We start from the raw sequence: 21,666 nt of genomic DNA, 5'->3' as shown, positions 1-21,666 counted from the left end.
ATAGGGGAGGAAACAGAGACAATGGGAAGGGGGCAAAATACAAAGGGGGAAGACTCAGAAGACTCCTTCAGTCTTTATGGCATCCTGTTGGCTCCTGTAGCACTGGAGGAAGACTTCTCTTTTTTATTTGGTGCTAACATATCCCTGCTCTTTCTTCTCAAAGTGAGCACTGAAACAAGTCAAACAGTGTAGTTTGAGGCAAGGCTCGGCGAGCTCTGGGGACACCTGCCGAGAAACACAGAGAAAGACCTCTTTTTGATTCCTATTTCTTTGTAGTTACCGTCTGCCCTGTGAGTATCTTCATCATAGACCGACCGCATCCTGCTGTTCCCTCTGTTTCCTGTACTTTCCCATGAACCTGTGTCTTTACAATTGCAAAGACTATGTTCCCAGCATGAAGCTGTGTTATTGTTCTGTGTTATTGCATAATGTTTTTCCATCAGGATCCCCATCTTGTTATTCACTTCCATTGCTACAGCGCATGACATAACTATTGTAAATACTGTAACAGGCATCAGATTTCTACAGTGAAATGTTTAAATTCTCAAGATTGTTGTAAAATCAAACCAGGAAGTTTCCTACTCTGTGTGTTGATAGCATCCTGTTTTTACGTGAGGTCTAATCTGTTTATTCCGACACTTCCACCCCAAAAAGATTATACATGTATCAGGTTGTATCATTCTCAGCCATAATTGTGTTTATGGTCTTTCATATATTTAGTGCTATAATAGTGGGCTACAAAACCTACAAACGTGCAGTTACATCCAGGTAACTTCTGTTTCGCCTGGTCTCCTTTGACTGAGACTACTGCTGTGATAGAGTGGTGATTGGTAAGCACAGGGTTTGCATGGATTTGGATGTGTATTACAAAGAGCAGATAACTGAGCCTTTCCTCAACTTAGTTCTTGCAATCTTCATGTGGTGTCCAGAGAGCTGCACTTTGACTTTCATACTGCGCTAATGTTAAGCCAAACCAATGGGACCCATACAAGGCCATATAAACCCAAAATGTATGGATTTGAAAATGGTCAGCAGTCATTAATATTGTCCCAGGAATGTGCTCCAAAGCTAGAAATGAGGCTTTGTTCATTTTAAACACTTTATTATTATAAAAGCTTAATATTAGGGAAACCTTTCACAGGAGACTGCTGTCATCTATTATCGCTATAATCACATAATTAGTGAATTTTTGTTTTCCCACTTATCATGGCATGAATCAAAATGTCAAACTATGTTACAGTTTCATCTTTAGTGCTTGTTGCTCATTGCGTTTGTGATTTAGCCAGTTACACTGTGTGGCACTGTGATACACTTTAGTTTCCTCAAGTTTGTTGTTAGGCTTGGATAGATAGATTTTTCTGTAACTGTAGCTATTGCTGCTCATACTAACTACCCATGTATTCGCTTCATTCGAAACAAAGTTCTTTGCAAATGCACTGATATGTAAAATGTACCCTTCCTTGTTCACTACAGGGCTTTTGCATGAAAAATACTTACTAATAAGTGCAAAAGCTTGGTAAACAGCGAACAGAGTATAGGATGAACATATATGTCTGGACAAAAACACTTAATGCATATCATGCATACATTATTCAGCCCTGTCTGCCCAGTCTCCCTGGCTTCCATCAGTCATCATCTTTGAACCCATACAATATTTCCATACCTCAAAACCTGACGATGTCAAGCCTCATTGTCCTCCATGGGAGTGACATAGTGTGTGGATGTCAGTGGAACACTGTTAGATTTGTAGTTATACAGTAGGTGTAACAACCCGTATCTCACACACACACAAACTCTCACACACTGTCACCCCAGCCAGGTCCACCACCTGGCCTGGCCCACGCTGCCTTTCCACCAGCCAAGGAAGCTCATGCCTGGGTACTCTGGGCAGCAGCCCAGCCTTTCACATCCAGGTCCAGGACCAAGAGGCAGGGGCCAACAGCTGGCGGTGTGCAGAAGGAGCCTGGAGGCTTCCACAGCAGATGAATCACCATGGATTAATATTTAACTCCAGACTCCTGCTTCCCTCTAGCATCTCTCCTTCCTCCCCCTCACTTCACACCACCTTTCTTTTCTCTCATTGCACCCCATAGTTATGCAGGTAAGTTGGCATATGTTCAACAGACTTATAGGGTACTATACTTTTCTAATATTAAAGCTTTTTGTTTGCTTTGCATGGTATTTTAGTAAGCAGAGTGGTTGGGAGTGTTTTATTTTGTTTCAAGTAGCCACAGTCCAGGTTTTAGAGTATTATCAAAAATAAAGGAAGGTTTATCATGAGCAGCTAAGTGTTAGTGCAGCAAATTACATTAGTATAACAATCAGGAATTTCTCAGACATGAATGTTATTTTCCCTCCTCTGCCAAGGATTTTTTTTTTTAGTCAAAAATGTCACTTGTAATCGGAGCAAAGGGGACACATGGTTAGTTGTGCTCAGTATGAACCTGCTTCAGGATGTTTGTGTATTAGTGTAAAATAGTTTGCGTGGATGCAGGGTGGATAGCAATGGTTATTTGTGCTGTAATAACTGTCTGTAATTTGAAATGTCTGTGCTTCAGTGTTATTTATTTGGTCTAATAGCTTTTTAGCTGTAGTGAGTTTCACATGCTGTTTTGAGGCAGCAGTTTTATTTGCATTACTACACCATCACAGCGTGGAAACCAATGAATGCACTGATATTAAGCAGACATAGTTTTTCTGCAGCTAGTAAAGGCGGGTCATGGCTGAAATAGAAATCTTCAGTGCTGGTGCTGTAAGCCCAGTAGCGTTAGCCTCAACCGGAGCCAGGCCTGTAATAGCATTCTCAGATGGGATCTGTTATGATGACTGCATGCCTGCCTCGCTCCTTCAGCTCTGATTTTGTGATTAAAGCACCAGACTGCTTTTCTTCCATTTTTTCCTACAGACTGTCTCTGTCCCTCTGTCGCTTCCTCTCTCCATCATAACCTTCTTTCACCCTTCCCTTTTCCCTTCACCATCTTGCTTACTGTTTTGTGTCTCTTTATGTCTGTCTTTATATCTTTCCTTCTTCTCCCTTTCTGCCGCCTTCTCTCTCTCTCTATGTGCATATATGTTTGTAAAGATATATCAGTCCCCTGTGGTTCCCTCTCATTCGCATGCATGTTCTGTTAGCCTCAGCCATTCGAGTGTACATAAAACCCGCTCTTTATGGCCAGACATAAAAGAGAAAGGAGGGAATGAGAAGAGAGAGATTTTCTTCTGTTCCTTAAAGAAGGGATGCTCTGATCTGGCTTGTAACGGATTAACCTTTGAAGCACCCCCTTTTTGTTTGCCTTTTTGTTTCTCTCTCGCACTTGTAACTTCAGACACAAAGGCAATTTTGTCCCGACTTTAAAAGGGCAATCTACTGTTATCTGAGTCATGTTGTGATGGTGAATGAAATATAATTTTTTTGGTCTCTCTCCGTCTCGCTCTTCAGTCCCCTCTTGTCCCTTTTATGACTGTGTTCAAGGGGACCACGGTGGCGCATCACTGAATAAGTAGCCAACCAACGGGCCAGTGGAATTGTGGGAATTCATGGGAATCTCTGTGGGTACGGGGCTTCTTGTAGGACCACTTCCTATCTGGCTGATTCAGGGACACTCAGGGGTGCTTGAGCTTCCCTCCATGCCATCCCTGACAAGGCCTCAGTGGAAAATCTGTGTCTTTGTATAAGTTGGGGCTGAATACACTCAGGGGGGCCAACAAACTTTGGAGTCCCCATTGTCTTTCCCATTGACACCGACCCGAGTCCAGATATGAATATGCATATTCATAAGCCAGAGTCCAGTTTTCATGGTTCCCCTTCCCGCTCTTCTTTATTCTTCTTTTTATAATGTCCTTCCATCTTATTTTCAGTTCCAAATGAGGCATTTGGCATCTGAAAGGTTAGTGTGTCACACCCCTAAAGGTTTTACAATGGTAGAAAAAGAACAAAAAATATAATTACATCCTCTGCCTATGTGATTCTGTGATTAGTATTGGATGATTATTTCTGGAGGTTGAACATGTGGGTTGATACCACGAGGTGAGTCTCAGTGGACCTTAGAGAGACAAAAGTACTTAACTGCTCAGTTTTTCATGAGGTCAGTTTGATATTATTTCCTCTGAACTTGTCTCTGTATTTAAATTGTGAGACCAAATCCCACGCTGTCTGGCACAGGGAGACCTCACTTTCTTGTCAGCACTCATACTTAGTGTAATCACGAACGCCCTAATAGATCCTGGTCCCTCACTGCATGTAAAATAGGGTGTTAAAAAAGCATATAATATCTTTGACATGTTTTAGTTGAGTGTGGAGCAAGTGTTCACTACTCGGTAAAAATCAGTGCTGCTATTACTAATCATAGTTAACGTCTTCTGCACCAAGTGATGAGAAGCAGCCGGGTGGGCCCTCATCACTTGAAGGGATACAGTTACATGTGAAGACAAGGCCTGTCAAACCTGCACAGTGCAGACAGCTGCAGGGAGCTGTTAGGTCTTTCCCTGAGGACACCATATAATGTAGGTGGACATGAGGAGACAACAGGGAACATCTTGACGAATTTTATTTTAACATTAAAGGAACAACACTGTTAAAAATGAATTTCTGCTTCATTAAATAATGACTGGAAAATAGGCTGGATTCAAACCTGTAACTGTAACTTCATGTAGCTTTGACAGAGGATTCATATGAACTCAGTACTGATCTGTACTCTGATACAAACTGCAGTGTGCTGCATGCATTCATGGATGAGTGTACAGGGAACAGCAGAAAGTGAGTGTTTGGGAGTGCTTGTAGAGATCAGAGATTCCTGTATTATTGTGATAGCTTTATTTCTTGTTTTATTGAAGCTTCCCAGAAGGGACAATTAAGATTTCCTTGCACCTTGTATCATTCGCTCCTAAAAACCTACAAGTGGGCATGATATGAGTAATATAAGAATATAAAGGGCTCTTGTCTTTGGTAGTTTCTTGATCATCAGTCTAAACTTGAATGTTACCCAGCATATTTTTACCCTACTGGCCTAGTTCTGAATTGTAACTGATGACCATCTGTTGAGTGTGTGAGGTCTTTCCCTCCCTCCCCGTGTCTGATCCACACACAGTGACAACAACCTGCTTGTGTGGGTTCGATCTGACATCAGTGTGTGACACTGGAAATCTGGACGTGATCATTACAGACACCTGGAGTCAAGGCCATTAGCTCCACTCCCCCTCCACTGAGTTATGGCTTGTCTGTCTCTGGGGGCCAGTGTCCGATACCTGTCATGGTGAAAGATGAAGGGGTCCTTGCACTCTCCAATGAGCCGTCCATGGAGATGCCCACAACAAACGACCCATGAGCAGAGGCTCACCTTTCATCAGTGAGAGTGATGGGAGCGATGGGACACTATGTGTGCTCCTGTCTGTGTGTATGGTGGAAGTGCTTGTATGTGACCTGACCCTTTAATGCTCTTCCCTCTTCTCATGCAGTACATATTTTTCTTTTCTTAAAGCAGAACTGCTTTGGATTTGCTGAGGACATTTTCTTGCTCCCTGGTGACACGAATCAGACATCTCTCTGTTTAGTTTAAGAGCCCAGTATTAGTGATTCCTACAGTGCTATGTCTTTGGTGTGTGAACAGAACCTGTAGTTCCATCACAAGTTTGATGTAGGCTGCATGTTTTGCTTGGTGGGATGTATATACAGTGGCTAGTCATCACTAGTTGGCCTTTTTAAATTGTCACCCAATGGTCACTTTAATTTATGTAATGATTCCTTTCTTCTAAAATAAATGTCTGACACAGCTGCAGCACATGTACCTCCAAAGAGCTGTGTCACAGAAATAATCTCGATATATGAATTAACCGTATATTGATAAATATACAGTATGTACTGTATGTGTTTAAATGAACATGACTGTTTTGTTATTTTCTGTCTTATTACATGATCTGAGATAATAAGTACAAGGCATGTATGTTCTCCTGGCGTTGTGAATGATGTAATCATTTATTTACATACTGCAGGTATCATTTTTCATCCTGTCAATGGGAGCAGATGCAGAAACTCCCAGCAAAAGGAAGTGGCACTAACTAATGTGCTTATTTGGAAAAGTGCACCCAGTAATCCCCCATTCTCATTTGGCAGGAGACTGCTGTTGAACTGGTTTCTATTAGGATTCAGTCTCGCCAACCCTGTTTCTGCTGGTCTCTGTCATTATGTCTATCTCCATCTCTCGTTTTTCCTTCTTACTGTATGACAGAAAGGAAAACCTCAGACTACCAGTCCTTCTTCCCTGATCATCCTTTTCCTTTCCATCACTCTTTCCAATCCCTTCATCTTCCTTCACCCTTCCACCCTCTTTCTAACTTCCCCTCTACCTTCTCTCTTTCCACCCCTCCTGCACCTCCATTCCCTCCTCTGTAGCAGCAGTGTGTAGACAGTGGTGCAGTACGCTCCGGGCAGAAAAGTAGGCCAGGATTACTCTTGCTGGCTTGTGCCCAGTGAAGCGTGTTGCATGTGTGTCTGTGTCTGCCTGTGTATTTGTGTGTGTAGGTACGTGTTCAGGCTTGGGAGAGATTGGGCGTACAGGCTGGCCCGCAGTCAGCCAGCAGTCAGGGTAGAGCTGGGCATATGGAGACCCTGTATTGGGCCAGCAGGTATTTTTCAGCGTCTGCTCTTGCCTCCTTTGTTTAATATTTCCCTGCTTCTTGGCGTCCTGGCTGCAGAAGTCTGCTTGTCCTGCCAGCACGGATTGGCTCTATAGTATATCCTTGGATGGAATATCACTTCAATGGTTAAAGAGTTTATATGAAAACAAACAAACAAAAACAACATTTTAAGCGTTTGTTTATACTTGTTTCAAAATGACATGTTATTTACTCTCAATTTAAGGAAACTTGGAGATGTGAGGAGTTTATTTGTGGTCTTAGTAGTGATAGGATGGCAGGAATTAGGAAGTACTGGTGAGCTGGTTGGACGTGTCAGGATGTGCAATGCATTGTTTTGCTTCCTATTTCCTTCCTGAGAATTTGATCAATGCAGTGGCAAACAGAGGTTTTTAAGTCTTGCTTTAAAAGAACCGAGAGTTGCAGCAGAACTTGACTCAAGGGTAAGAGGCCAATTGTCTGACATTCAGGCGGTGTTTTTTTTCAGATATGTTATGATCTTAATGATTTAACACACACACACACACACACATACACACAGACACACACACTGGCCCTCATTTTCAATTCTCATTGCCACAGACTTAATTGTTCTCTTAATTAGGTTGCAGAGCAGTGCTTATGGCTGCAGGGAACACATGTATGTACAGTAAGTGTGTGTATGTGTGTGTCCATATATGGATTCAAGCATGTGGATGTGTGTATAGGTCTGTATACATGTTTCTATCACCTCTGTGTATTGTGTGTGGTGTGCCTGGAGGAAGTTCAGCTCTGATCTGTGAGCATCAGTAGCTCCACAGAGAGTGATGCTTGCCAAAACCCAAATTCCCCTGTACAGTCTGATGTTCACCACCTTCCCCCTCCCGAACATCATCTCCTCTGTGGTAAATATTATCTCTCTACAGTCCCACAGATTATTACTTATTATTTATATTTATTTATCGTAATCAAATGGTTCTGTATTAAGTTTCTCTTAAATTGTGAGTTTTGATTTGTGTCCACCAGCCATTTCTAGCTACCACTTTTTCATTTTCAGCATTTTAGTGTGGCATATAATTTTGGTCACCTCATTTAACTCGCCTTTCCTCCCATCTTGGAAGTAAACATTCCACTTTTTCGCATCATGAGTCATGCTGGATACTAGATTTGTTTATATTTTAAAGCCGCTAACATTTTTCCAACGTTCTGTCAGTTTCTCCCTGAGTCTGTGTGTGTACAAGCACAAAACCCCCAACTGGCCAGACGCAGGCTTTTCAGTTATGTGTTGTATATATTTTGCCTTGGGAGTGGAGATACAATGTAACTAGTGGCTACAGTGAAGATAGCTCAGCAACAACGGCGGGGGGGACAATGAAAGTGAGACAACATCAAAAATAAATGTGTACAAAAATGGGCTTTTCAGGAAAAATGTCCACGCTGTATTAGCATTTGCCATCCACCTCTGAAAGCTCTCTGAGAATTTCCACCTTACGCCTCCAAGAATCCCGACTTTATAGCACTATAGTGAAGCCTTTTCAATATTGTCTCCATACTGCCTTTCATATTACCAGAGTAAGTCTAGTACAGTCTCATTCCTACACAGTAATTCAGCTCCCCGGTTGAAATATGATTAAAACTTGAAAACGTGGCTCTGTCCAGGTGAAAGTGTTTAACGCCGAGTAGCATAGCTGCGCAGGTGAAAGTGTTTAGTGCTGGGTAATGCAACCTCTCTTGGCCCCCCGCTTTTGCAGCTGCACATAATTATAGTTTTTCTTTCTCTACCCTTCTCTTTTGATTGCTTCCCTGTGTATGTGCAGATTAGCCAGGAAAAGGACATGTTATACAGTAGAAAGTACTGTGTGCTTAATCCCTTCACTCTAATAACCTCACTGCAACCATCACTGTCTTTTTGCAATAGCAAATCAAAGAATTGCTACTATTATAAGTAATTATGACTCATAATAACCCTTTATGACAGTATTTTTTTTTTTTTATTCAAGTCTGACAGTTGTTCAGTAAAAATCCTGTGAAACCTCTTGTACATCTCAAAAATTCAAGCTTAGAAAGCTTAGAAATAACACAGTAAACCTTATTTTGTATTCTTTTTCCACCTATGTCTCTTCAGTGTTCAGTGTTTAATTTGGTCCTAACTGGTTCCTAACTGGTCTTTATGTGTACAGTACACGCAGGTGTGTGTGTCTAACAGAGGTTTGGAAGAGGGTGGTTCCATCAACCTCCAGCCTGTAGCTTTCTGCTGGATAATTAACCATCATTTTACCCAGGGCCTGGGCTGCACTGATGGGGGATAAGTTAGCCTTTGATGGGGTAAGGCAAGCGTGGCAGTTCCTAATCAGGGGGCCTGCAAGTGGGGCGGAAAACACCTGTTCTGGGTACAGGTGTACAACCCAGCACATGGCTGCACATCTCCCCCTCCGTGCCCCCCAGCTCTCTCCCCTTCTCCTTTTACATGATTGCTGTCTCGCATTCCTGCACTCTGTTTGACTCACGTTGCCTTTGTATGCTTTTTCAGCTTCTTCTGCATGCATGAAGTAAGTAACCCAGTTGTTAGCCAGTTAAAGGAATAATCCTCCCTAAAACAGTGAAACACTGTTATGAAACAGTGCTGATGAGCAGTGTTTGGATTATTGTACCCATTTTGTAGGGTTTTTGTTCTGACTGAGAAAACAAACCTACACACATGAGTTGTAAAATACAAAATACAGTTTTTTTTTTTTTCTTTTTTCTTTTTTGTCATCAACATTTACTGAAAAATCTTACATCAGACAGTGAAAACCAAAAATGTGAAGCTGTATCATGGGTCTGTAGTTGATTAAAAGTGAAACGGCTGAAGATTGTGCTTTTTTCTCCACTGAACATCTGTGCAGGGATCTGACAGAGCTTGAGAGGATCTGCCAGGATGAATAGGATAAACTGGCCAAATCCAGGTGTGCAAAGCTTGTAGAGACTTGCACAAGAAGACCTGAAGCTGTTAAGGGTCTAAATACTTTTAGTTTTTGAGTTTTTGTTTGAATACTTTTGCAAAAATGCTTAAAACTTTTTAACTTTATAAGAGTCATTGTATAAATTGATAGAAAATGACAATTGATAGAAAATGATAATTTCATCCATTTAAAATAAATCTGAAAGTGACGGGATGTGAAAGCTTTTATAAGTCAAATGTCTGTCTTTGTGTATATAAAAGCAGTGACTATCAGCCCACATATCTTGATCAAATCTTAAAGGCTGAAATCGATATCTCCCCTCAAAATATTCAGTATGGATGGGGACTCCTCATATTTCTCCTGGGACCCTGTGGGGTTCTGACTCTCAGATTAGGAATTACTGCTTGAAACAATTACATGATGTTCTTATCCAGAGCCACTTACTCTGAGTGAAATAGTAAAATTTATGCCTAAGAATAATCTTAGAATAATACATGCAGTTTATTTCTAAAGCTCTTAATCTTAATGTAAAAACAAGACTAGCAAAATACATCAAATGGAAATAAAAGCAGGGGTGAAAATCCAGAGAAAAGGGCTTAATAAGCACCTGAGCAAATCAGACTTTTTATGTTGTTGCAGAGGACAAAGCTCCACCCAGTATACCAGGAACAAATGCTGCATCAGTCTACTTGTGGGGATCAGAATCAAAGAGGAGTTTTTGCTCATAATTCAAACAGTTCTTCTTAAAAAATGTTGTTGGAATGAGCAAGTAATGAAAGCAGTGATGTGTTACTGATCTTTTCAGGGTCCTGATGACAGGGCATGTGTATTCTCGGAGAAGGTGTACACTTGGATCTTTGCTACATCTTGAATTTCCTTTCTCTCCTCTTTTGTCTTCATTGGAAACAGCCTGCATCTTGCTTTTCACGGAAGGAAGCAGTGCATGGATAATATGGTTACGCCGTTACTGATGCATAAAGCTGCGTGTCTGGTTCTTGTCAAGACCTTGCCACCAAAGTCAATTTGCCCGTGCCCTGGCAGAATGTAATATTTCTTTAATCAGATCAACACGGAAATTACGTTGTTGGACTGTATTGATACGAGAGGAAATAATTAAAATCGGGGCTCCAGGAATAATTTCACCCTCTGAGCATTACTGTAAACCCTGTAAAAAACAATCCTCTCTCTCCTCCCTCCTTTGCAGGATGAAATAAAGAGGAAACCAGGAACGTAGATAGACAGATGAGATTTCATTTACTCAGCTTCTGTTTTGCCTCCAGCCTTTCAGCAAGTTCCTTTAACCCAGTCTTCCAATACTGTATCACCATCATCCAGCGTGATGTCCAAACCTGCAGTGAGTTTCAGCAGAAAGAGGCTCAGTCTGAACTAACACACTGGATATACTAAACATTATGAAAAAACTCTATGAATTTGATCATTCTTTTTTTTTTTATGCCATATGTTAGAAATCTGATTGAGAAGTTGTGCAGTAAATGAAGAAGCCTGTTGCTCTGTGCTGCTCGTTGATTTGTTTCTGCTGTCCCACCGTGTGATAGGTTGTTAACCATGACACTCAAATGAACCAGACCAGACCCCTGTAATGACTCTTACTGGATTGGGAGGGAAGACTGGACACACATCTTACCACCCCCATCCCTTACCCATCATGCCTCTCTCCCTTAATAATACCCAGAGCATGGTTGTTGTTAAATGACTGCATAGAGCAATAGCTGCTCTATGCAGTGCTCTAGAAAGTAGAGGTTTATTGTCTTCAGTGAGGAAAATGGTTTTGCAGTAAAGTTCAGGGTCATGCCCTGTGCTACTGCACAGGTGTTGCTTTACTTGGTGCAGTGATGTGTCTAAAGCCTTGGGCAGGTTCTGCTTGAAGTGACTGACAGCTCTCTCCATCTGCATACAATAACCCTAGCTACAGCTGATGTGAGTTTATCTAGAAAACCATGGTGGCTATTCAGGAAACCGTGTTAAAGCAGACATAAATTGTCTACCAAAATCAGTTTTTCAAAATAAGTGTCTGGTAAGATTCTCAGTCTAGAAACCAGGATCAGACACTTCCTATCTTAAAATTACAGTAATTACACAAAAACACACACACTGACTGATAACCCATGTTTTCTACCAGGCCCTGCTCTTAAGGCTCTTGATGGTATTTTTAAATCGGAGAAAACGCCGTTAATTCACTCCTCACTCAGCACGTAATCGCTTTGGTTACGACCTGTTTGCGTTGTGTCAAGGTGACTGTGGCCACACTGACACTCAGCTCTACTTGATACAGCTTGTTAGTAAATGAAGATTAAATGTTAGCGTGAATAAAATACAATACAGCTTGATCAGGCTTTCAAATGGAAGATTAATTTACTGTTCTCTTGAATGAGCAATCCTCATGGTCCATAATTATTTAAGTTCCATTTTAGGTTAATTATGGTCATTAGCATTATGTGTTCAAAGTGAGGGGCTAATTTTGAGAGAAGTGGCTTGAGATTTAACAGAAAAAAACCCAGATGATCTTCTGAAATGAACAGATCATTTGGTTTTGAGGAGTGGAAATTGATAGAAAACAGCAGGGAAACAGCTGAGGAGGGAACAATTATTCTAATGATGTGACAAACGCAGATGCTGCAAATTAGATTTAGTTTAGTACAGGTGCTCCCCTACCAGTTGCTATTGGGAGATGTTCGCTTTGTGCATGTCTGTGTGTGCACATGAGAGTAAATTGTATACTTTAAGATAGAAAATGCTGTGCACCTGCGTTGGAAAGGATTTACAAAATGAAATCAGGAAGTTTAAGGCACATTAATGCAAGTTTAATTGTGTAGTAAATGGATGGAGGAGCCTTGCCATTCCTTCTGTTCTTTACCTGCTGGCTTTTCTTTCTGTGATTTGAGAGTATAAGGACATGGTGTCTGCACAGGTAAATTTGTAATTGGTGATATTGGGCATTAAATTTACCATTTGACTTGAGCTTCCTTTGTTCACAGCTTGTAGTATGACATGCAAAGTTAATATTTCAAACCTGAAGAAGGTAAAACGACAAAATGGACATCAGTTTGGGGTTGTCTGATATTGAAATGTTTTGGAGTTGTTATGCTAACAGAGGATAAAATGTGTGTTGTGTGCAGTGAAAGGCCAGTTGCCATGGACAGAATGATGAAGGCTTGTTTGGCTCTCTGCTTCTCTCCTCAGTAGAGCAGCCCAGCGTGAGGAAAAGCTTGTTAAAACCCTAATAGTAGCTATCAAAGGCTATTGATTATCTTTCCCGCCCTGTTTGGGTGACAAAGTGAGCATTATCTGGAGCCATAGAGCGCTTCTTAAGACACGTTTCCTCAGGGGTCGCCCAGTCCCCTGGGCTGTCCACTGTACACACACATGGGCGCACATCCACACGAACATACACATACACTTTTCTCTCTTTTTTCAAAGCTAACACATTGCTATCCTTTCACCCTCCTGCCACCAGATAATCCATTTTGCAGCCAGGGATCAAACACTGAGCCCTCTGGCTGTGTGCTGCAGTGACTACTGTAACACACACGCACGCACACACACACGCACGCACTCACTACCAAGTTCACATGAAGCCTGATTATGGAAGTTTCTTGCCTCATGCAGTACATGGGTGGTGTTTTAGTAGGTTATCTTTTTCCTTTTTGGCTGTGATGCATAAAGAATGTTTTCCTTGGAGAACCGAACATGAACATTGCACTAATACACAGAACAATGAGCACACTCTTGTAGGGTCCTGGCCAATCGTGTACAGACCAAGCTGCATAGTCAATGAACTCCTATTCTAATTCTTCCTGTTTAAGTGCATTTCTCCTCCAGTGGTTTCAGAATACTCAAAGAAATGCAGTAAAGTATGGTAGGGGTTATCTGAGGCAAGTTATACATAAGGCATTGTAACAACCAAATTAATGGATGTCTGTTCAAATATTGATGCCATTAACCCCCAGATTTAGGGCGCGCAACATCAAAATTCAGAAATTCCAAAATGGTGTGTTTGTGTCTTTTTCGCTCGAGTTATCAGCGTCTATTTTGCACACCTGGACATGTCAGGCTGCTTTGAACACATTCCTCTGCATGAAGGTCTTTGACAATTTAAAATATGCAAATGCTCTACTGTAGAATATATTTAGGGCTATTTATTTTAGCACAAGGCTTCATTCACTCTGCTTCGGTCTCTGAGCTGTTTTGTGTTTACTTTAGAGCTTAATACAGGTTGTCAGCTTTGTACTAAACTGACTTTCAGATCCTTCTCATGTGGCCTAAAGCTGAAATCTAATTCATCAGAACTTGCACAAAAATAATGTTTCTCTACCTTGTAAGGAAACCAAAGTTTGCATTTATGAGATCAGAATCGGCCCAAATGCAAGCAGCAAGTGGTGTCCACAGTTTTAGTTTTAGTTTTACAGGAACTAAATTTTATATTTTATTGGATGTTGTATCTCTCCTTACATTACCGGGATTGAATCAATGTAAAAAATGAAATTCAATTGATAAAGCCTGTGTGTCTTGGTAACATCACATGACCTAAATATTTATATTCTTTACTGTATGTGTTAGCAGGAGGCAGCAATGTGTTTAGAACAGGCATCACCCAGACCACTGTAGCGTGACACTGTAGATGTATTTAGTAGCTTAGTAAGAGGATATTCAATTTATTCATGATGCAAACCACAGGGTTGGTGTGTGTGTGTGTGTGAGGGTGTGTGTGTGTGTGTGTGTGTGTGTGTGTACAATCGAATGTGTGCAAGTGCATGGAGTGTGTGGAGTGAACCATGAAATGAAAACACCCTATAACCATTTCACTGCATCTCTCAATTAGGACATCATCTATGCAGAGGGAGCATTCATGAGTGGCTTCTTCTTTATTTACAATTACACACCGCAGCGCAGACAAAATGGGGTGCTGAGGGGAAAAACCTGTGCGATCCTCTCTGCAAAATATCCAGGCACTATAAAAACAGACATGGACTTTCGAACTTACTGCAGTCACCCCGATCAACTTGTGGAGTTGAGACTGATCATGCTTTAATAAGTTAAAAATAACCTGCAAGGAAGTGGGTACACTGCACTGGATAGACTACACAAATGGCTTATTAGGACAGACACCGAAACCTTGTCTTACAGAGCACTTTTCTATGCCCACTGTCTTCTTTTGGAACCTGTCCATAGATTAAATTAAACTTTTCAGTGCAAGGGCACATTAATTTTTTCATTCTTAAATCAAGACTACAGTCTTCCCTAACTTTAGTGCTGTGCTGTGACCCTTTAAACACAGCTCTGAATAATAATGCTGTAGTTGCTATAGTTGAATATTGGACTGTAAGGCTGGATATTACAAAACATTTCTGTGGGCTTGAGCAGCAGTCACTACTGACACTGATATTGATTGATAAATGTTGAAAGCTTTTGTGTCCCGTATATGATCATTTGAAAGAATAGTGGCTATAATGTAAGCTCAGTACTTGCTCAATTGCTCATGTACCTGTTTGCAGGTTTGGCTGCAGAGGATCTGGTTGATAGACTCCCCAAAGACAGTTTTAACTCAGAACTATCCAGGGATCAACAAAAGAATTGCTCCATACTGGCCCTTCATCATCCATTAGGTTATGTGGGAGTGGTGCTGTAAACATTGCCAAGTCCAGGTGTTGATGTGCTCCATAAAGTCCAGCAAAGAATGTAGTGGTCCATTCAGGCCTCTTTAGAAATGCAGGGCCACTCTATTCCTCTGATATTTTATACATGAAGTGAACCACTTACAGTCTGATGAGCAAGTCTAGCTTATTAATGATATGGCCGTGCTCTTAGGGTGTCGGGCGCCAAGCAAATACTCATGTAAAATTAAACACGATTTGTTTACATAACTGTGCAAATCAGACCACTCTGGGGCTTTGTTGCAAAGCCTGATCAGGACCGCTAGCACCGATTTCAATCAGTGAGACACATTCTGGGGCTCACACACTGTTTCAGGAAACAGCACTATGAAATCCATTTAAAACATTCAGTGTTCTCGAAATGTTATACCTGTTTGAGTGTTTTTTGGCTCACACATGTGCTAAAGGATATTCAGCTTGAATGATGTCATAAGTCTAGGAAAGTCCTGACAAGACTGGAAGGCTGAGTTATTTAATGACGGCTCCACTTTTGTGGAATTATTTTAAGTATTATAATTGCAGCTGTGTTTGCCGTGGCCTGTTGGAGGAGAGAGAGTGGGGCCCTGTGGGGAGCGATCAGCATCAGTCAGTACTATCAGGTTACCATCTGAACACCAAAGTACTCCCCTAATGATGGCCGAATTGAAGGAAAAGCATTGACCTGAGCTGAGACCAAATATAAGACAATATTTCTTTAGATGGTGTGGTCTGTATAGATGGTTCCTCACATGGGCCCGTGAGCTGCAGATATAGAAAAATACATGTACAAAGCTAGACAGCTTTGTCACTGACATTATAGCATTCATAATTATGTTTACTCACTAGTAACTTTATATAAAGTATTGTAATATTTGTAAAAGAAAAATTGATCTTTTTTTTAAACTGATCTGCCCCTCATGACCTTTCTTGCTGCGCTGAATCTCTTTTTTTCACAGAAGGCGCTTGATAAAAGTGGGAATGTGATGCGGCTGTGTACTATGACTCTGAAATGTTGAAAGGAGCTTTAGATGTTTTCATTGGAAGTTGCGGTAGTGTTATTTTCACATCTGATGGTGATCCAGCAAAGTGTCAGAATATGACAACTTGGTGCGTTATGTTTCCGACAGTGACGAACTTGACGAGAGATTATTTTGTCATCAGGCGCAATAAAGTGCATCGGTCGGTATGAGCTTAAGAGTCCAATGTTACAGCTGGGCCCTTCCCGTCTCATGCTGCTACATGTGAATTAAAAAAAAAAAAAAGCCCTAGTAATGGCAGTGCCAAGTGTTGTTGAAACCACCATGATTACTCAGAAGTTAGGATCCTGCTTCTTGCACTGATGAGGAAAAATAAACAAAACCTTTGAGGTTTCGTTAGAGACATGCCGAGGTGACTGTGTTGTTGATCCTCTGCAGACAAATGATTTAAAGGGCAGCTGTAGAGCAAACAAATGTGTTTGTGTGTGTTCTTGCCTTTAGTTGTTGGAAATGAATCAGTGCTGCCCAAGGGAGGCTTTAATGTTGGAATCTTACTGTATATGGATGCGACCCTTCCTCCCCCTGCAGCCACTTCACTCCACCAGGCTGCTAATAAGACACTGGTTACAAAGGGTTAACAGATTCTACCCGATTGAAAAACAGAACCTACTTGGTTGAAGTGCTTGTTTCTCAAACTTCGGTGATGAGTTTGTCATCCTACTCAAGGATAATTATGCAGTCTGGGGAAATTATGCCTACATTGTGCTCTTGGGGAGATAATTGCAGCACTGACGCTTATGTATCACATGAGGATCGAGCCTCATTCCACAAATTAAATGCATGAATGTCACTAACAGCCTATGTATATTTTCAGTACTGCTTGTATTACACTGTGTAAGTTTCTGTGTTATGGTATATTTCCCCTGATGATAACAAATGAAAAACAAAATTATTGTGGTAATTGAGCTGTTGTCAAGAGATGAATAATCATGCATGTCAGATTCCTCACGGGAGAACAACAGTCAAAATTAACTTTAAGAGATAATGTAATTTCCATAATTTCCATTTTTTTCTCTTCATTGTGCTACATGTTTCATTAAATTTCAAATGTAAGTATTACTGAAATAGACTTGTTAAATGGATAAATAAGCTGCTCAACATTAATGGATTCCTCAACTATGAAATCACAATCCCATCGCAGGTGTGAAAGCAGGTTGTGATTTAGGTTGATGGACGACTAATCAGGAAATCAATTAGATCTTGACCCAGAAACTGAGACAAAAGGGGAGAATTATTTCCTTCATTTCTTTCCGCTGGCTCTTTCTTCTGTTGACTTGGACCTTCTGGTGTCTCTGATTGGACAAGAAAAATCCTCTGGGCTTCGAGCGCTTTCTTTTACCAGAGAATGGATGTGGTCCTTCAGTTAGAGAGCCATAAATTGATCTATTTATCAAATCTAACCTATCAGTGGTAGTGAAACTATCATCCTGGGCCTTTCTCGTTCTCCTCTGTAATTCTGTGATTATCTCCAATATATCTCACAGTACATTCATCAAATTATTCATGATAGTTTTAATCACATCAACAACAGGCAGCTAATACCTAAATTACGGGATTTTCCTGGGTTATGTGTCAGGGCAGACAGGAGGATAAACAGACACGTCTCCAGGTCGCCAGGTACTGCTGCAAGCTATGCAAAAAAACAGCTGGGTGGGGTGTAGTGATGGAGACACACTCCCTTCTTTCTCTCTCTCTCTCTCACACACACACACACAGACACACACCATCTCATATCAGTCTGACCTCTGGGGGTCAGACATAAAGGCTTGCCTTTTCAGCAGCATCCACTTAGAGCTGAGGAGGAAGATAGACGTTTTATCCATGTACCTTTGTTCATCATATTCACTTTGTATTGACTGAGTGAAACAGAACAACTGTGTCTTTGTGTGGGCATAGGTTAAAATCTCGCTATGGTTTCTGAAGACTGATAAGAAGAAAAGGAGGAGGGGGGGAGTTCAAATCCAAGTGTCAACAACGGTTTGTTTCAGAAATGCAACATGATTAGTGATAGATGCCGTCCAGTCATTCTGTCTGCCTTTCACAATGACTCACAGAATTAGTTGCCGTTATAACCTGACGCATACTGGCTCTTTGAGGCAGATACCACATCTCTGCTTTAGTTTTGGAACTAAGTGATATTTTGACCAAAATGATTTTTAAATCATTTGGAAAATAATTTAGTTATTAAAGAACCTCCGTTTATCCTCATTGGGTCATTGTAACATTAGAAAATAATCTTGTAATTGCTCTCTGGTGGACAAACAATGTAATAACACTCTTTTTTGTTTAAGTTGTTAATTATTGACTGATGAGACTAACTATACAGTATATCAGTTAGGCTCTGAAATCAATACATGCACGCTGCTTAGACAGGACGCTGACCATATGTTGTATTTAGCTCTCTGGCAGGGCTCATGCAGTCACATGCAGTCTTTCTGTGGCTGTCTGACATCTGCTTGTGCTCAAGTGGGTGGCGGAGGTTTGAAAGTGACACACACAAGCCCTTTGTGATCCGGCCTTTCAATAAACAGGATAACTTATAGTTTACAGATGATTTATCTGAGCATTTTCTGTTGTGTTGGCTCTGTGGTGAATGTTTGGTTAAGATTAGCTATTCAAATCCCTGCGCATAAATTACAAAACATCATGGTGATGGGTGAAGGGAACCAACACTGACTGTTGTTAGAGAACAGGATGTAATTGGTGGTCAGAAACAGCTGCACCTGCACTGCTCCACACAGAAAAGATGACAGCTATAGTATGCGGATGTGTCAGTGGGTTACGCTCAGTTTGAAGGTGTTGGGTTGTGTGTTTTCCAAACTGTGCCTGAGGGAATTGGCAGGCAGAGTGTTTGTGCCGTTGGATGCCTTCGTCTTCAGCAGGAGATGTGTGTATGCACCCACTGAGCTGTTATGTGTCAGACAGGATTTTGTAGACACCTCTTGTCAATGGCATTTTAATGCGCAGAAAGTGGATGTTCTGGTGGCTCAGTGGGCTAAGATGCGTCCAGTGGAAATACAGTATCCTTCACATATTACACACATTCTTTTTTTTTTCTGTCTCTCTCTACTTTGAGCTGAAGCTGAATGTGGTCTAAACTAGTATATTTACCATCCGTAGAGTTTATATCTCTGGAGCAGAGCCTTTAAGATTCTCTTTTGTCTTCTGTGCTGCACCTAATATCTTACTCTAAACCTAAACTGTGTAACCTGTGTTCTACAATATGTCCAAGTGACAAGTAAACATTGACTTCTGGAAAAGAGTTTTTGTTCTATCCTATTTTTGTGGATAGAAACATTAAGTTGACAAATAGTGAGACTGGCACATTCTCTACTTGTTGGCTGTCACCAACACTGTCGGGGGAGAAACTTGCTAAATTGCTGAAATCACTCAGCTTTTACAAGGGCAAAATGTGCATTTGATTAGATGTACTGAAAAATGTTACACTGTCCAGGGTGATTTTGGCTTACACCTAAAAAAAAAAAACAACACATTCATCCTATATTGCATTTAGTCAAAAACATTTCAGATATATTATCACTTTCAAACTTGAATTCCCTTGGTCCCTGTAAGTAAACCTTCCAAATCCCCAGCTCTCATCCCTATTTCCCTCCCAAAAATGAGCATTAGAAGGATTGCCCTGCTATTGTTGCTTCCCCTGGGAGCAAATCTATTTCTGCAGAGATGGAAATTGTCGGTGCCCACAAAGCTGCTGACACACTCTCAATGGAGGTGTCAATTCTCGAGGCCTCGCCATTGTGGACTGGATAATTTAATTGGAGAGGCACGACGGTGTGTCCCCGGTCGGGGCATTCAAATGTTGTATCACTGCCTGTCCCAGTGCTGGCTCCTCTCCTGCTGCGGAGATTCAAGATTCGACTCCCCCTCTCCTCCATCTCCCATATCCCTCCTGCTCCTTGGGCGGGAGGGGGGGACATAATGCAGGCCCAGGCCTGTGAGAGGAGCCTTTGTTGGGGGGAGAAGCAGCCTTGTGGCCTGAAAGTTTCAGAGCGGTTGTTCTGGAGAGGTGCAGTGGAGGAGGGCAAACCTGCACTGCCATTACCTGCGAGTCGTCTTGGGGGCAGGCACAAAATTAGTCAGCAGATAATGAAGCTGTCTTTGATTGCAGGATAGAGCGAGGGTTGGAGGGGGGTCGCACAATCTCCTGTACAGGGGGCCTCCACAGGGCATGAGAAGCATGTCTTTGGAGGAGCGCCTGCTGTCAACGGATGCTCTGTTTCTCTAAGATCCTGGCATAGTTTAGAGTTGAAAGATACACAAGGGTTGGGGAGGAGCAGAGCTGAGCACATTCCTGTGTACTCCAGGTGAATGAGGCTCAGAGACATGTGGTTCTAACAGACACAGGTAGACAAGGAAACACAAATCTACTTTGTAAACACACAGAGACATACGTCAACACATACTGTATGTGACGCTTTCAGCTTTATTTCTAGGTGAACTCTGAAATTCAGGAAAGCTCTTGTTGATCACCTCTGTAATATCATTGAGTTTTTCTTTCTCTATATTTGACTGCTGAAATGTGGCACCAGCTCATCCACCTAAACAGTTCAAATATTTAGCATTTTTCTATGTATATTTAACATGCAAGTGCTTTTTTTGAATCCTATGAACATGAACAGTCCTGTTATTACCATTTTCCATCTTTATCTGTGTGTGTGTGTGTGTGTGTGTCTCGCTGCACAGTTGTCCCGACAGCCTGCACACCCGGCTCATGGCTGCCCTCCAAGCACAGACAAAGCTGTTGTCGAATGAACTAGGCGTGTGTCCACTGGACCTGAGGGGTGCCGCCACCGCTAACAAAACACACAAAGACCCTCGCCCCTGGCATGGCCCTCACCCGGTCTGCTTGCTATCCTGCCCCTCCCACACGCCGCTGCCTGCTGCTTTGTGCCAGATCCAAGAAGAGGAAGTTCTTCTCTTCTCCTTTTCAAGGTAGCCCTGCCACCCATGCCCTCCTCAACGCAGGCAGAGTAGAATGGGCACACACTCACACACAAACTGGAAAGACATGCAAAAGGACACACTCTTAGAATAATCCAGGTTCAGGTCTTTTTATTTTTTCTGTCTTTGCTCAGTTACTTCAGATTTTGAAAGATGTATATATTTTTGGCGTACACACATTCAAATTGGCTCTCACATTTTTGACTAGCTTCGGTTTCAAGCTGACATTGTTCAGCTTCGTGATAGGTATGTGAAATTATTTTACATCGCAACAGGTGGTTTAAAAGTTCCAAACTTTGATTTTTATTAGAAACATGCAGGCATGAACGAATTCTGGGCTTTTCTCAGTCTCTTTTTCTTTCACTTGAAACTCTAGAAAAACATACAAACACCCCTACATTGTGTCTGAATGTTGTTAAAAACTACTGCAGCCACAAATATATCAGACTTACAAGGAAGTGATAA

General features: G+C 41.5%; 1 long non-coding RNA gene across 1 annotated transcript in view; it reads left to right on the top strand.

Annotated features, from left to right (window-relative positions):
• LOC113132230 (uncharacterized) overlaps positions 1-21,183 on the top strand; it is a 45,604-nt gene extending 24,421 nt beyond the window's left edge. Inside the window, exon 3 of the long non-coding RNA XR_003295871.1 lies at positions 20,944-21,183. This is a non-coding gene — a long non-coding RNA (uncharacterized LOC113132230). The remainder of the gene's footprint in view (positions 1-20,943) is intronic.
• The last annotated feature ends 483 nt before the right edge of the window (positions 21,184-21,666 follow it).

This window comes from Mastacembelus armatus, chromosome 15 (assembly GCF_900324485.2).
Source record: "Mastacembelus armatus chromosome 15, fMasArm1.2, whole genome shotgun sequence".
Taxonomy (NCBI): Eukaryota; Metazoa; Chordata; class Actinopteri; order Synbranchiformes; family Mastacembelidae; genus Mastacembelus; species Mastacembelus armatus.
This window is presented reverse-complemented; position numbering and strand designations above follow the sequence as displayed.